The following is a 17563-nucleotide window of genomic DNA, read 5'->3' on the forward strand; positions in this document are numbered from 1 at the left end:
GGAGTAGGTAAAAACAACTCCGTCCTCTTTCCGTGTCCGTGCCCAAGATTAATGTTGTCAGAGGTCGAAAGCTTTAGTAAAAAATACAGGATAAGTGTCTTCAAACCTCCCTCTTGAAAGAGTTCAAGTCATAGAAAGGTGGAAATACAGAGACAGACAGTGAGTTCCAGAATTTACAAGAGAAAGGGATGAATGATTGAGAATACTGGTTAACTTTTGCATTAGAGAGGTGGACAGAATAGAAGTGAGAGAAAGAAGAAAGTCTTGTGCAGCACGGTCGCGGAAGAAAGGGGAGGCATGCAGTTAGCAAGATCAGAAGAGTGGTTGGCATGAAAACAGGGGTAGAAGATAGCAAGAAATACAACATAGTAGCGATGAGAAAGAGGCTGCAGACAGTCAGTTGGAGGGGACGACTTGATAAGAAAAACTTTTTATTTTAACCTGTTTAAAAAAAACGGTATGAGTGGAACCGCTCCCCAACCATTTAAAGTATATGTTTGCTCTGTCCCACTCAGAATTTTTAGAGAGATCAGAAGTCAGGCGTTCTGTGGCTTCCCTACGTGAATTGTTTACTTTTTGAAGAGTTGGACGTCAACGAAAAGACGTGGAAAAGTGCAGGGTAGTATCATCAGCGTAGGAGTGGCTAGGACAAGAAGTTTGGTTTGGAAGATCATTGATAAATAATCATTGATAAATAGTGAGTGACAGGACAGAACCCTGAGGAACACCACTGTTAATAGATTTAGGAGAAGGACAGTGACCGTGGACCACAGCAGCAATAGAACGGTCAGAAAGGAAACTTGAGATGAAGTTACAGAGAGAAGGATAGAAGAAGTAGGAGGGTAGTTTGGAAATCAAAGCTTTGTGCCAGACTCTATCAATAACTTTTGATATATCTAAGACAACAGCAAAAGTTTCACCAAAATCTCTAAAAGAGGATGACCAAGACTCAGTAAGGAAAGCCTGAAGATTACAAGTAGAGCGGCCTTGACGGAATCCATATTGGTGATCAGATAGAAGGTTGTGAAATGATAGATGTTTAAAAATCTTCCTGTTGAGGAAAGATTCAAAAACTTTAGATAGGCAAGAAATTAAGGCAATAGGAGGGAGGTTTGAGGGATTAGAACGGTTACTTTTTTTTAGAACAGGCTGAATGTAGGCAAAGTTCCAGCAAAAAGGAAAGGTAGATGATTTATCAATATCTACCTTCCCTCCTTCCTGAAAGTTTGTCTACATTCAGCCTGTTCTTAAAAAGGGTGACCGTTCTAATCCCTCACACTACTTTCCTATTGCTTTAATTTCAGGCCTATCTAAAGTTTCTTTTAATTTATCCTCAACAGGAAGATTTTTAAACATCTATCACTTCACAACCTTCTATCTGATCGCCAGTATGTGTTCCATCAAGGCCGCTCTACTGGAGATCTTTTGGCTTTCCTTACTAAGCTTTTGGTGAAACTTTTGCTGTTTCCTTAGACATATCAAAAGCTTTTGATAGAGTCTGGGACAAAGCTTTGATTTCCAAACAAACCTTTTATGGCTTCTATCCTTCCCTTTATAGTTTCATCTCAGGTTTCCTTTCTGACCGTTCTAGTGTTGCTGTAGTAGATGGTCACTGTTCTTCTCCTAAATTTACTAATTTTCAATGGTGTTCTGGGTTCTGTCCTGTCACTCACCCTCTTCCTATTATTCATGAATGATCTTCTGAACCAAACTTCTTGTGCTATCCAGTCCTGCGCTGATGATACCACCCTTCTTTTCATAGACGTTCAATCCTTCAGGAAGTAAACAATTCACGCAGGGAAACCACAGAATGCCTGACTTCTGATTTCTCTAAAGTTTCAAATTGTGGGCAGAGCAAACTTGGTATTGTTCAATGCCTCAAAACCCCAATTCCTCCATCTATCAACTTGACAGAACCTTCCAGACAACTATCCCCTCTTCTTCTATGATACTCAGCTTTTCCCCTCTTCTACACTGAACATCTTCAGTCTGTCCTTTACTTATAATCTAAACTGGAAACTTCACATCTCATCTCTAGCTAAAACAGCTTCTATGAAATTAAGTGTTCTGAGTCGCCTCCGCCAATTTTTCTCACTCCGCCAGCTGCTAACTCTGTACAGGGGCCTTATCCGTCCATGTATGGAGTATGCTTTTCATGTATGGGGGGTTCCACTCATACTGCTCTTCTAGACAGGGTGGAATCAAAAGTTTTTCTTCTTATCAATTTCTCTCCTCTAACTGACTGTCTTCAGCCTCTTCCTCATCGCTACAGTGTTGCATCTCTTTCTATCATCTACCCCTATTTTCATGCTAACCACTCTTCTGATCTTGCTAACTCCACGCCTCCTCTCCTCCCGCGGCTTTGCTGCTCAAGACTTTCTTCTTTCTCTCATCCCTATTCTGTTTACCTCTCTAATGCAAGAGGTAACCAGTATTTTCAATCATTCTTCCCTTCCTCTGGTAAACTCTGAAACTCCTTGCCTGCTTCCTATGATTTGAACTCTTTCAAGAGTTTCAAGACACTCATCCTTCAATTTTCGATTATTATCTTGACTTTGAGACTGGCGTCTAAGTGGGATTTTTTCTTCTGGTTTTGTTTCCCTTGGTCAGTGGCCCTCTTACATAGAAAAAATATAATAATAATTGATAAATGATATAATTAATGATAATAATCATAATAACAATAATAATGATAAAAGAAAATGAATTTATAGTATATATATATATATATATATATATATATATATATATATATATATATATATATATATATATATATATATATATATATATATATATATATATAGACACTATCATAACATCATAATATATTGTTTTGAGACCGCGAGACGATGTTGACCAACTTCTTAATTAAATCAACCTGCGAACACTGAAAACCCTACCATTCAGGATATATCCCACTGGTGAAGTTGTTTTGCCGCCCTGAATAATAACAGCGCTGAGAAGATCACGTAGTAAATTGTGAGTGGTGACACTGAGAAATGAGTGCCTCTCAGGTAGAGTGTAAAGTGGTCACATCTCAGGCAGAGTGTGCAGTCGTCGCATCTCAGGTAAAATGAACATAAGAACATAAGAACATAAGAAATAAGGGAAGCTGCAAGAAGCGACCAGGCTTACACGTGGCAGTCCCTGTATGGGAGTGTTCGTATCTCAAGTAGAGTGTGGAGTGGTCGGATCTCAGATAGAGTAGGGAGTGATCGCATCTCAGCTGGAGTGTGAAGTGGTCGCATCTCAGGTAAAGTGGGGAGTGGTCGCATCTCAGGTAGAGTGGGGAGTGGTCGCATCTCAGGTAGAGTGGGGAGTGGTCGCATCTCAGGTAGAGTGGGGAGTGGTCGCATCTCAGGTAGAGTGGGGAGTGGTCGCATCTCAGGTAGAGTGGGGAGTGGTGGCAAGTCAGGCAGAGTGTGATCAAAGAATGACCTAGGAAAGAAAATCCCCCCATTTTGCGTTGAAAAATGGACAAAGACAACTCTTCCTATTGACTCTGATGTGATTAGGGCTCCTTACGATTACCTCATTCTGTTTCTGCCTGATTCTTGCATTGATAAGATTGTCAAGGAGACTAATAGATATGCAGGCCAGCAAAAACAACCAGGATTTTGGGTCAAGGGTCAATAGGAATATGATTCGCGCCAGCCGCACCATTATGTACTTGAGTGGATATCTGACGGAATCTCAGAATCACATGTACTGGCAAAGACGCGAGGAGACCAACAACACACTTGTAAAGAAAGCCATGTCCAGAAATGAATTTGACGACGTAATGCGGTACACTCACTTTGCCAACTTGAACAAGCCTAACGAAGACGACCCTTTCTGGAAAGTAGCCATGCTTTTCAAAAACATAAATGACACGGCGACCAAGTATGTGGAGAAAACAGAGTTTGTCAGCGTGGACGAGTCAATGATAAGATATTTTGGCCCTCACTCCCTCAAACGGTTCATGAAAGGCAAGCCAACACGTTTTGGTTTCAAAATTTGGTTCCTGCCGACCACAGCTGGTGAGCTCTATCTGTCTATCTATCTTCTATCTAAAACATAAGTGTCCTTGAGTAAAAGTGAAATGGGTCTATGAAAAGTTAAATATTTCACTTTTTATTGTTTCTTTTATTTTACTTTTTTTTTCTTTTTCTGTGGGATAAAATTTCCTAAATGAAATAGAGCTTAACAAAATTATATGGACAGTTTTATAAAAGGTTAATAAATAAAGGGAAGTAAACAATGTAAACAAAAACATGCATTTTTTGGTTAGAAATTGCTCATGTGTCTTATGTATGTTATCCCCGGTCTACCTGCCATACGTACAGATATGTACGTACCAAGAAATCGTATTTCTTATTAAAATAAGGGAAAAAATGGACCTGATTATCAATAAGGGACTCATGAGTAAGCCTTGTCTCAAATTTCGTTCAAAAATTCCAGTCGGATTGATGCTCGGGATGTAATGGGTTAAAAATCCAGACCTTTAAAACTTTCTGGGATCAGTGTACCGTCCACTTTCTTGGAAAGATAACCGGGATCGTGACATTCGTGTAAGCAGCTTCACTCTATCATGGGAGACTGGGAGATGGAACAGGCGTTGTTGAGGCCGCTTACCGTCCAAGAACAGGTCGTGTTCGTGTGGATTAGTTCCAGAAAAAAACCAAGACACGCATTGTACAGCACTCCTCAAGAACACATCTATTATTACTAATAACGTTACTGATTTATTCTCAAACCAGTTTGAAACAAAATCGTCTTCGACATTATTAACTATATACGACAATGAGATGCCTTAAGATTCATATATATTTTCTTGTGTGCTTATTGCGTTCGTGTTCATATCGTTTTGCGAGAGTGTACAGTTAATTTGTTTTCCGTTTGTGTAGTATAGGTTGCATGCATATTGTGCTTCTCGGTTGGAGCGCGTGTGTAAACCTGAAAGTCTAACTGTTATCCATGTCAGTGTATTTATGGGTTTCTGTGTATTTATCTTATAGAGATGTTTTATACTGCCTTGTATTGTTTCAAGTTTGTGTGTTTTTATTTTAATTTTATAAAGACGTTTTATGCCCCCTTGTATAGTTTTTAATCAAATTACTGTTTTATAGATGATTGTTACCCCATGCATGGGTTTAATATCTGTCTGTTTTATATATCCAAATGTAACGTCTTTAGTTCCATGTTTGCCCTTTATTTAAAATTAAAATTTGTTAAACGTAAAGAAATATTGTTTGTACTACAGTTTCATTATGCTTCATTTCCACTGGATGTTAAACTACTGCAATTACCCGTTTGTAGCTGTAATCAATAGACTTAATGGAATTGAATTAAATTGTGTGTGTGTGTGTGTGTGTGTGTGTGTGTGTGTGTGTGTGTGTGTGTGTGTGTGTGTGTGTGTGTGTGTGTGCCTTTCTGTATATTTTTCATTACAAAGTATAAATATTTCATGCATACACAGCTTGTGCCGTGAACAGTAATAATATGAATAGTAAAACGAGGTCGAGTTAAATGTTTTCACCTTTAGATTAGTTCGTTTTTACTTGTCAAAGAAAGCACCTTCAGAAATACTGCATCTCCAGAATGTCTCTCTCTCTCTCTCTCTCTCTCTCTCTCTCTCTCCTGGATTCCTGTAGTTGCTTTTAAAGGTTGCTGAGACGTGACGCAATATTTCCTGTCTTACAGATAATCTACCTCTGGAATCTTGAAAGCACCCTTGAAAATGCGTAAAGATTCCCCCCTTAAATTTGTTGATGGAGTCCTGAAAGCACCCTGGAAAATGTGTCTAATTTCTGGTAGAGCTTCATAAACGTGCAGTTGGTGATATGCTTCGTAAAATGAGAGAGAGAGAGAGAGAGAGAGAGAGAGAGAGAGAGAGAGAGAGAGAGAGAGAGAGAGAGAGAGAGAGAGACTGTACATAAACAATTATATCTTTCCACACACACACACACACACACACACACATACGTAAGTTTCCCTAACTGTGAGTGATAGGCTAACCCTTTCACTCTTTCAGTCTTCAGTATCATTATAAACAGTCTACTGTGTCTTTCATAACTTCTAATTAATTTTAAGGTTCGCTTATAAACTCAGTCCTCTCATTTTCTATGCTTTTATTCGAGTTTCCGTCAATTTAAAGGTTTAATTATAAGTGATAGGCTATTTGGCGCGGGGAACCGACTCCCTCTCTCTCTCTCTCTCTCTCTCTCTCTCTCTCTCTCTCTCTCTCTTAACACCTCACAGTGCTTCAAGTGACATGTTTTCATTTCTATTCGCTTATAAACTCAATGTACCCTCGCATTTCCTGCCATATAATTAAAGTATCCGGTTGTACCCCATGGTGAGGGTCCGCTTGTTTCCACCTCCTTCACCGAGGGAGGGAGGCAGACTGCTCCAGGCGTTTTGGGATTGTTTTTTTTATTTATTTATTATTTTTTATTGTCTTCCTCAGTGTACCTGGGAAACACCGTGCAGTGCGGTTGTGTGTGTGTCCTCTTTTCATTTAAACACCAGGGAACGGGACCACAGAGGCACAGGAGGTCAATTAAGGTGAGTTTAGTAGTGACAGGTAGCAGAGGTCTGGCTTCAACCTACGACAGTACCTGGAAAACACTGGAAATACCTGGAAAATACTTGATACTTAATAGCAAAAGGGGAGAAGAGAAGAGAGAAAATAATGCTATTTATCATGGAATAGAGGCGGACACACACACACACACACACACACACATACGCATACATATATATACACACACACACACACATACACACACACACAGACACACACATACATACACATACGCATACACACAGCTGAAATTAATCCAGAAAATAGAGAAATAACCTTCATAACAACCACAAATAATAAAGAAAGAGAGATGGCCAAGCTTGTTTACATCTGAGCCCCCTCCCAGCCCTCCCGCGGCCGCCATGATGGATTGCCAGAGTCTACCCCCGGTTCCAATATTCTTTCTATTTTCTTAACTTATATATTTAGGCTTTTTAACTAAGATTTTATGGTTTGTAAAAATATTTGGTGGTGTTTTGAGTGTTTTGCGTGCGAGTGTTAAGGGAAACATGTCGGTTATGAGATTGTTTCAGCGTAAATAAGTGTTGCTGTTTGCCGTTAAATTTTTCATACCGCCAAACATAATTTTTTATTTCAGCCGCTAGGCAAGATTTTATGGGCTCAAAAAATCGTTTATTGTTTTTTAAATATGTTATGATGCTTTTGAGTGAAATACGTGGACTTTTAGAGGGGCTTTAGACCCGTTGAACACTCAAAAAGTTGACATTTATAAATTCTTTATTTATTTATTTCAGCTTCCAGTTAACTTCTGATTGTTTGTAAAAATAGCTTCGATTTTTTAAAGTGTATTGTGTTCATGAGAAATGAGATTTGTGGACTTTGGAATGTTTTTTTTATCGTGTTTGTTCGAACACTTTTTCATATAGTTATTTAAATATAGCTTTATTATTACTGAAGCTTGGAATATTTTTATATCTCCAGAATTAATTTAAAATTATGCCCTTTCATAATATGTAAAGCATTCCGGCCTAGCTCCATTTTTGCGAGGGGTCATTTTCAAAATCATTTGCGTAACGTAAATATGGCGGACGTGACGTCATCAGCCGCCTTCATCCGGGAACCGAGACCCTGGACCTTCCCTCCTCCCACTGCCCTTCCATCAGTGTTTAGTGTTATTTCCTATATTTTCCAGCTGTTTTCATGCATAGAGAAGAATAGAAAGAGGAGAAAGAAGGAGAAATGAAGAAGAAGGAGGAGGAAAAAGAAGAAGGAAAGGAAGGAGGAAGAGGAGAAGGAAAAGAAGAAATATTAAGAAGACAATATTTTCACTGAATTTCCAGCGTTTTAAAGGTAAGCAAAAGTAGTAGTAGTAGTAGTAGTAGTAGTAGTAGTAGTAGTAGTAGTGGTGGCGGTGGTGATGTGGCAGCCTTGTAATATAAGATGAAGTGTTTTGAGTTAAATACGCAATTTTTTTTTTCTAGGCATTTTGGAATAGAAGTGAGAATTTTTGGTGTTTTTCAAGGGAATATTGTGCTTGCAGTGTTTTTTTAAGTGAATTCTTCGTTTCTGTGGCGTTTTAAAAAGGCAGGGGATGTTTTTTTTTATTATTTTTTTATTTTTTTTTTTTTTTTAGATTTTCGTGTTTTCCAAGTTTGGGTAGAAATTGTTGTTTTTTCGCTGTCCTTGGGTAGGTGTGTGTCTCTTTTGGGGTGTTTTGAAAGGAAATTAAGTGTTTTTTAAGTGTTTTTTGGCTAGAAATGTGTGTTTTTGGGGTGTTTTGAAAGGAAATTAAGTGTTATTTAAGTGTTTTTGGCTAGAAATGTGTTTTTTGGGTGTTTTGAAAGGAAATTAAGTGTTTTTTAAGTGTTTTTTGGCTAGAAATGTGTGTTTTTGCGGTGTTTTGAAAGGAAATTAAGTGTTTTTTGGTTAGAAATGTGTGTTTTTTGGGTGTTTTGAAAGGAAATTAAGTGTTTTTTAAGTGTTTTTGGCTAGAAATGTGTGTTTTTTGGGTGTTTTGAAAGGAAATTAAGTGTTATTTAAGTGTTTTTGGCTAGAAATGTGTGTTTTTTGGGTGTTTTGAAAGGAAATTAAGTGTTTTTTAAGTGTTTTTTGGCTAGAAATGTGTGTTTTTGCGGTGTTTTGAAAGAAAATTAAGTGTTTTTGGCTAGAAATGTGTGCTTTTGCGGTGTTTTGAAAGGAAATTAAGTGTTTTTAAGTGTTTTTTGGCTAGAAATGTGTGTTTTTTGGATGTTTTGAAAGGAAATTAAGTGTTATTCGATGTTTTTTGGCAAGAAATGTGTGTTTTTTGGGTGTTTTGAAAGGAAATTAAGTGTTTTTTAAGTGTTTTTGGCTAGAAATGAGTGCTTTTGCGGTGTTTTGAAAGGAAATTAAGTGTTATTCGATGTTTTTTGGCAAGAAATGTGTGTTTTTTGGGTGTTTTGAAAGGAAATTAAGTGTTTTTTAAGTGTTTTTTGGCTAGAAATGTGTGTTTTTTGGGTGTTTTGAAAGGAAATTAAGTGTTATTCGATGTTTTTTTGCAAGAAATTAGTGCTTTTGTGGTGTTTTGATAGGAAATTAAGTGTTTTTAAGTGTTTTTTTGGCTAGAAATGTGTGTTTTTGGGTGTTTTGAAAGGAAATTAAGTGTTTTTTAAGTGTTTTTTGGCTAGGAATGTGTGTTTTTTGGGTGTTTTGAAAAGAAATTAAGTGTTATTCGATGTTTTTTTGCAAGAAATGAGTGCTTTTGCGGTGTTTTGATAGGAAATTAAGTGTTTTAAAGTGTTTTTTGGCTAGAAATGTGTGTTTTTTGGGTGTTTTGGAAGCAAATTATATGTTATTTTCGGTGTTTTTGTGTAGAAGTAAGCGTTTTTTGGGTGTTTTCAAAGGAAAATGTGTTTTTTTAAGTGTTTTTGGATAGAAAAGTGTGTTTTTGGGTGTTTTGAAAGGAAATTACATGTTTTTAGTGTATTTTTGGGCATAAATAAGTGTTTTTTGGGGTGTTTTGAAAGGAAATTAAGTGTTATTTAAGTGTTTTTGGCTAGAAATGTGTGTTTTTTGGTGTGTTGAAAGAAAATCGCATGTGTTTCAGTGTATTTGGGTTAGGTTAGGTTAGGTTAGGCCTTGTGGGTCAATGTGGGTCAATGTGGGTCACTGTTGGGTCACTGTGGGTCAATGTGGGTCACTGTGGGTCACTGTTGGGTCATAGGTCACTTGTCCTTCATGCATAAAAGGTGTCTTGTTTATGTTTGTGTCAGGTCGCAGTGTGGTGGCCCTGTGTGACCCTTGTACTAGAGGTCATGGTGACTGGTTGGGGTCATCAGTTTTTATGTGGTTGTTGTTGTTGTTGTTGTTGTTGTTTTCTTATTGTTTTATCATATTTATTTACTTATTTATTTATTTATTTATTTATTTATTTATGTACTGTGCTCGGCAGTCTGATCCTGGACCTGCGCAGCTTGACGGTGGTGGTGCCTCTGTCTCCTGCTCTCCTTGACTATTACCCCAAGCATGACTCCAGCGGCTTGTATTCCTCTGTGTGGTAATAAGTCTGTGTGGCTTATTACCAGCATATCATCCGCGTCCCTGCAAGGTTCCATTCTGTCTTGTCTGGTGGTATTATTATTATTATTATTATTATTATTAAACATAACGGAGAAGGCAGAGTGGGACGAGCGCAAGCGCTATAAGTTGCCAGGTGACAACCCCCACCCACCTTGACCGTAGAAAGAAGAAAGGAAAAGCAATTAGCACAATAGTAAGATGAAGTCAGAGCAGGAGGAGAAAATAGGTTAAACAATTATAAAGAACGCCTCAACGAACTGAGAATTATTAAAACTCACAAAAAAAATGTATGTGGGTATGTTGCGTTTTGTATTGGTTTATAGATTTCTAGTTTGTTTTTATGATGATTTTTTTCTATTTCTTTATCCTGTTATCTATTTATTTATCTTTGTTTGTTTGTTTGCTTGTAGGGTGTGTGTGTGTTTGTTTGTGTTCCTGATATTGCAGCTTGTTTTCTTGTTTTTTGTTTTTTTATTGTTCTTTTGTGTTTTGTTCCCTTTCATTGTTCTGAGGTTGTTTTCAGGTGTTTTTGGGGTGTTTTTGGGTGTTTTTGGTGTGTTTTGGTGTATTTCGGTGTGTTGTGAAGTGTTTTGGTGTGTTTTGGAGTATTTTGGGGTGGTTAGGGGGTGTTTTTGTGGTGTTGTGGAGGTGTTTTGGGACTTTTGGTGTGTTTTAAAGTGTTTTGGGATGTTTTTGATGTGTTTTGTGGTGTTTTGGGGTATTTTGAGGGTGTTTTGGTGTGTTTTTGGAGTGTTTTGGGATGTTTTTTGTGTGTTTTTGTGTGTTTTGGGGTAATTTGGCTGTTGGTTTCACTGGGTCCAAGCAGTCTACCGAAGAGTAAAAACACTAGGTCTACAAAATGCCTATAGTAATCAACTCGCTGTAAGACAATTAATTCAGCAGTTAATGGCACTGCCAAACTAACCTCCATCACATACAGAGCAAGCTTGTCACCATATCACCAGCCAGCCACTTCCTGATCAACCATTAAAAGATCTCATTACTTACTATAATAAAATGTGGATCAGGAATGAGATGTTTTGGTGTATATTGGGGTATTTTAAGGGTGTTTAAAAGTGTTTGTGGAGTGTTTTGGGATGTTTTTGTGTATATTGGGGTATTTTAAGGGTGTTTTGGTGTGTTTTGGAGTGTTTTGGGATGTTTTTGTGTATATTGGGGTATTTTGAGGGTGTTTAAAAGTGTTGTAGTGGTTGTGGTTGTGTTCTGGTTGTGGTTTATTTTCTTATGCATTATTTTATTTCTTATTTATATTGTGGTGTGTTATCAGTGTGCCCTAACCTAACCTAACTAACCCTAACCTAACCTAACCTAACCTCCCCTTAACCCACAGGCACTGATCAGCGTGGCATTCAGCATAGGCTTCACCGTCGGGCCAGCTGTGGGGGCCGCGTTCTCCCGCTGGGGAAGTACTGGGTGGTTTGCGGCCTCGGTTGTCTACGCACTCACTCTCGCTGTGGCTAACATAATATTCTTTGTTGTCTTCTTCCAGGAATTGCTGCCTGAGGTGTGTGTGTGTGTGTGTGTGTGTGTGTGTGTGTGTGTGTGTGTTCAATAATTTATTCTTTCTGTCTCTCTTTTATTTATTTTTTTTTATTATGTACATTTTTTGTTTTCGTATAATTTTTACTTATCTTCTTTTTTTTCCTTTCATTTTTTCTGTTTGCTTGTTTTGTTATTTGTTTGTATTTCCTTGTGTCTCTGAATGTGGTTAAAGAGAGATGCATTGTGGGTAAAGCATCATTTTCTTTTTCCTTTCCTCATTTCTTTACTTTTCCCTCTTATTCCTTCCTTTCTGTCATCATTACAAACCCATTCTATCATTTTTCTTACCATAAACCATCAAAACATCTTGACAATCTCATTTAAATCACTTTTTTTTTTCATTATCATTCGTTCCTTACACTTTCTTGCTTTCTTTCACTTATTAATTCATTACACTCCTCTGGTTGTGTGTTTTGGGGTGTTTTTGCAAGTGTTTTGATGTAAATTGTCTGTTTTGGGGTATTTTGGACGTGTTTTGGGGCTGTTTTTGCAAGTGTTTTGAGGTAAATTGTCTGTTTTGTTTGTGTGTGTGTGTGGCCGGGAGGGGGTTGCCTGTGTGTGTGTTTTCAAGGGAGTTTTCATGGTTCTAGTTTAACAGGCTGTAGTGGAAGTTACTGGGGTTTTCAAGGGTGTTTTCATGGTTCTAGTTTAACAGGCTGTAGTGGAAGTTACTGGAGTTTTCAAGGGTGTTTTCATGGTTCTAGTTTAACAGGCTGTAGTGGAAGTTACTGGGGTTTTCAAGGGAGTTTTCATGGTTCTAGTTTAACAGGCTGTAGTGGAAGTTACTGAGGTTTACAAAGTATATTTTCAAATCTATATTTTTACTGTGTAGCCAAATAATTATAATATAAAACAACAGAATTTATCAGTAACAATATTATTTAACCCACCACTGCCTGCTGTACCACCCTCACCATCCACAGGGCCTAATGATGATGATTCCTGCTTTCATCCTCATCGGGGCTAACGAGACCAACCTGGGGCTGTACTCTGGACTGACGCTGTATGCCATAGGTGGGTCTGGAGGGGCTGGGATAACAGATAATTTAAATAAACACTCAAACACTTAAAAAAACACAAAATTCATGCTGGTATACAATTAAAAACAAAAAAAAAACACAAAATTCATGCTGGTATACAATTAAAAACACACTGAAATACTTACTAAGGCTGGTGTACACATGTAAACTTGTACGCAAACACTGGTGTACACTTAGAAACACACACACACTTGGTAAGGCTGGTACACACACACACACACACACACACACACAGACTCATAACAGATGCTGGTATATGCTCAGACATCCATACACATATTAGGTAAGGCTTGTGTACACCAATTTAGATGTATGTCCAATGAGATAGCTTGTATTCTCTCTCTCTCTCTCTCTCTCTCTCTCTCTCTCTCTCTCTCTCTCTCTCTCTCTCTCTCTCTCTCTCTCCTACACCTCAGTACACCATAAATACACCCTTATCTTATTAAACTACCCTGTTTTTCCCGTACACCTCCGTAAACCCTGTGTATCTTACCTGTTTGTCTGTCTGTGTGTCTGTCAACTCACTACACCCTGTCTGTCCCCTTACACTTCATTAAACCCCCTGCATACCCCACCCACTTACCACTGGGTGAAGACAGTTAAAAAATAATGATTCAGAAGTTTACTAATCTTCTCCCCAGAACTAACCAGCTCCCCATCTGCTGCCTTTAATGGACCTACAGTATCCTTATTCTTCGTCCTGTATACCTGATAAAATCCCTTGGGGTCCGTCTTCGCCTGGCTGGCTACCTTTGATTCATACACACACACACACACACACACACACACACATAGATAGATAGATTAATAGATTTATTGACCACAGCATATATTATACATAATATCAAATCATGAACATTTTGTAGCAAAGCTGTAGCCAACAAGAAAGTATTCAAATAACAATGAATACGCTAATCAGAGGCAGATCAAATAAGTGCGTAGGATAGTTTTACAAATTACATAACAAAATTGTATTTAAGGAAAAACATAAGTAAAACAAGGTGAAGAACTTAAAAGCTTTAACAGAAAAATTATTGAATTTTGTAAAAACTCTAAAAGTTACTTGAAACATATAATGTCACACCAAAATTAAAACACTACTAAGATAGGGATACTAAATAATGTAAAACTGTAAAGGAAACTTTGAAACTATTAAATCTTTATGAAAATCCTCGAAATAAAATTAAAACATAAAATGCAATACCAAAGCTAAAAACACGACTAAAATAGGGACATAAAAAGTTGAGTTGTTAACACATAAACTCACGCAGTACACTACAAAGAAACAGACCAATCAAGACTAAAAATACCTCAGTCAGCACTTATACATGCGAATTAAAAGTAAAAACTATTATGCACACCTAACAGAAGATAAAAAAAAAAAAAAATGTCAACCACCAAGATAAAAAAAAAAAAAAAAAACTATAATATTCAAAACATTAAAATACGAAAATTGTAGAAACTTGAATATTATGAGTGTTAATTAACATAGTTCATACCATGGCTCTTTATCAATAAAGCAACTGACCATATTTTTTATAGAGCGGTACCGGAACATTATACCCTAACGATGTTACATCCTACACATAAGGTAATGAGAATGTCATGGATGTTTTTATAGGTTGTATCATACGAATAACGATCTGCGAAAAGTGTTCTTAAAGTCGTACAGCACATGACACTGGACATTCCTCCACAACGTGTCTTTCAGTCTGTACGTGGCAATACACACACACACACACACACACACACACACACTCATGCACTTATATAGGGAGTAACAATAATATATAAAAAATAATAGTTACACAAAATAATAGTGGGAGAGTTATACCAATACATATATTCATGGATACATGCCTACATTTGTACGAGAACGTATTCATACCAACATATTTATAAGCATAAAAACAACACACATACTTGCCTTTCCATACATACATGCACACACACATACATATAAACACATACATGTTTATTTATACGGATATACATGTACAGTGCATACATAACACTCATCCATCCACACAGTACATAACAAAGGACACACGGCACGAGTATATTACCCAGGATCTGTCGTAATTTTACTCAGATTTTTTTTTTTTTTTTTTTTGTAGCTGTTTGGTCGTCCTTTGGAATTCTTTGTATTTATTTGTATTCCTTCTCCTCCTCCTCCACCTCAATCTCCCTTCCTGCCTCTTCCACCTCTCCTTCCTCCTCCTCCTCCTTCTCTTCCTCCCAGCCGCATCCTACGTGAGGTGAGGGTTCCTGATTGATCAAATAGAAATAGGATAAATTAATCAGGGAATGAGAGTCTCTGGGCGCGTGGGTTCTTATGATAAGCTTATGACAGCGATCAGTGTACGACCCACTCTTGATCGTACACTGGCGTTCGTACTCTAGCTTTCTCATCATTCTTACTACGTTCTTTTTACTATTTTCTTCATCTTATGTTGCTTTATCTCGCTGCACATTACAGTAGTTCATCATGCATTCTTGTGCACAAACTCACAACACTCGTCCGTGAAAACCAGAAAAATATCGGAGGCGACGATATTAAATTTAATGGAATGGAGACGAAACTGACACGGAGAGTTAAAACACAACACTGCGCCAGACGTGTGAATGCATCAGCCAGATTCAAAGTACCGATTTTTATTTATTTATTTATTTTTTCACTAGCACTGAAACATTGAGTGGACACGGCACTGATAAGTCACTGATGTGTGTGAAGGTTAAGCACGCTCCAGAATTAACTTCTCAGCATCATAAGCATAAAGTTCAGCACAGTTTGTGAAGTTAAGTACGATACGAAGCATAACGTTTGTACTGACCCCTATCTCTCTACTTAATCATTTTTGTTAATAGATAACTAAGGGAATGTGTGTGTGTGTGTGTGTGTGTGTGTGTGTGTGTGTCTGTGTGTGTGCGTGTGTGCGTGTGTGTTTGTGTGTTTGTGTGTGTGTGTTTATGGATGGGTGGGTGGATATGGGTGACTGGGTGTGGATGAATTGGTGGATGGATGGGTGGACTGACTGATGAGTAGGTGGACAGTGGATGGATATGATTAGGATGGATGGATGGATGGGCGGGTGTGGATTAGTAGGTAGATGGATGTGGATGAGTGGATGGATGAAAGAGTGGATAGTTGGATGGGTGTGTGGATGGGTGAATGGATGGGTGAATGGTGAAAGGATGATTGTGAGTTGGTGTATGGGTGGATGGGCTAGTGAGTGTAAACTGTAAACGTATGAGTGGACTTTTTATTTGTTTATTTACTTTTTTTATTTATTTTTTTTTATTAATTATTCTATGTATTTATTTTTATTTTTTTTATTTATTTTTATTTATCTTTTTTTTTTTCTTTAGATTATTTTTGTACTTCCAAGTTAAAATTTTTGTTTGGCAATTATCCTTCTTGTCTGGCAGTGTCACTTGAGCGATGAAAATTATTATGTAAGGTGTGAGATCATGCAAGAACTATAATATAGGAGTATATAAGGCGCCCACGGTACAGTGTGTGCTCAGAACAGATCTTTTCTCCATCACTCCGCCGCTCCGAAGGTTTGCAGGATACCGCAAGATACTACGGTCTCCATCACACCAGATATCGGAGCAATACTCCACTGTTTTTAGTGCGAAGATCCCGTTGGAAAGGCTGATGATGAAATCAGAGGAACAATATAAAAAGGATCCATGAGAGAGAGAGAGAGAGAGAGAGAGAGAGAGAGAGAGAGAGAGAGAGAGAGAGAGAGAGAGAGTCCTTGAATATGTAGGAGTACATAGATACACCATTAGAAGTTCGAGATAGGTTCCAGTAATGCGGTTTACACCTCTTTGGGTACTGCCACGGTCTCGGTCATTCGGCTGACTGGACGCCTACCTAAAACACCACACACTCACGCCTGCAATGGTTTTCCTTTATTGTGATTTAAGCACCACCTGGAGTTTGGGTAAGCACTTTGTATTATGATGGTATTGTGATTATGATGTATTGTGAATGATATATTTATTTAGTATTAACTTTGATGAACATGTAAGTGTATGTGATTACAGTTAAAAGTATTTGGGTGATCTTGTTAAGTACTTATTGTGAATGTACCTTGTTGGTGATATTTGATAGAAACATGATTTTCTATGGAGTTGGATTAGTATAACATTTCCAGACCATGTTTATATTATAACTTGTGATGTGTCCGCTAAATTTGTGTAGGAATTGGTTGTTGGCAGGCCTCTGTTGTTGTATATTTGCTGTGACCGTGTCAGAGGAATCTAACTGCGCCTGTGAACAGCGCCCGCAAATAAACTCACGGCACCTGTCTGGAAGTTTCTGTACCGATCCCCGCTCTACAAATATTCATAGGCACTTAGTCCAATGCTTCATTACAAGTTTAATGGCATCACCACCCGATTGCTTCCACGGGAGATTCGGTATTATCTACTTGTCTACAAGATTTGCTTTGTCAAAAAGTTGTTAATTTCTTTTCTTATATTTTCCTATTTCCTTTTTTTCTGGGTCTTTGAAGCAAGTGGTCTTGTCCTTAGAGTCAAGTAAAGTAAAATAAAGTTAATCGTGCATCGTGGAACACTTGCTTTAATTTAACACCTGTATTAATACTGAACACTTGCTCAGGACCGTAAACTTGCGAAATAATGATCGAAACATGATCAGGAGTCTTGATCTTCCACGCAGAAAATCAACACGCTGTTCGTCACTTACTGATGCCTCCAGTGGTAACTAGTTTTTGCCCACTTAGCGTTTGCTGTTCCAAGATTTTCATCACCATTGCCCAGTGTTTCTATGTACGGAGAGCGGTGTTACTGTCACAGGTGAGATGACTCGCATATGCCATTCCCCTGAAAATGTGAGGTG

The 17563-nt window shown here is 37.9% G+C and overlaps 1 long non-coding RNA gene across 1 annotated transcript; it reads right to left on the reverse strand.

Moving 5' to 3' along the window:
* Positions 1–12454: 12454 nt before the first annotated feature.
* Positions 12455–13343, reverse strand: LOC135101625 (uncharacterized). The gene is made up of 2 exons (XR_010269339.1): positions 13184–13343; positions 12455–12679 (listed from the first exon to the last, which is right to left on the reverse strand). It is a non-coding gene; the product is annotated as an uncharacterized LOC135101625 (long non-coding RNA).
* Between the last annotated feature and the right edge of the window lie 4220 nt (positions 13344–17563).

The sequence above is a fragment of the Scylla paramamosain genome, chromosome 6, assembly GCF_035594125.1.
Source record: "Scylla paramamosain isolate STU-SP2022 chromosome 6, ASM3559412v1, whole genome shotgun sequence".
NCBI classification, from domain to species: domain Eukaryota; kingdom Metazoa; phylum Arthropoda; class Malacostraca; order Decapoda; family Portunidae; genus Scylla; species Scylla paramamosain.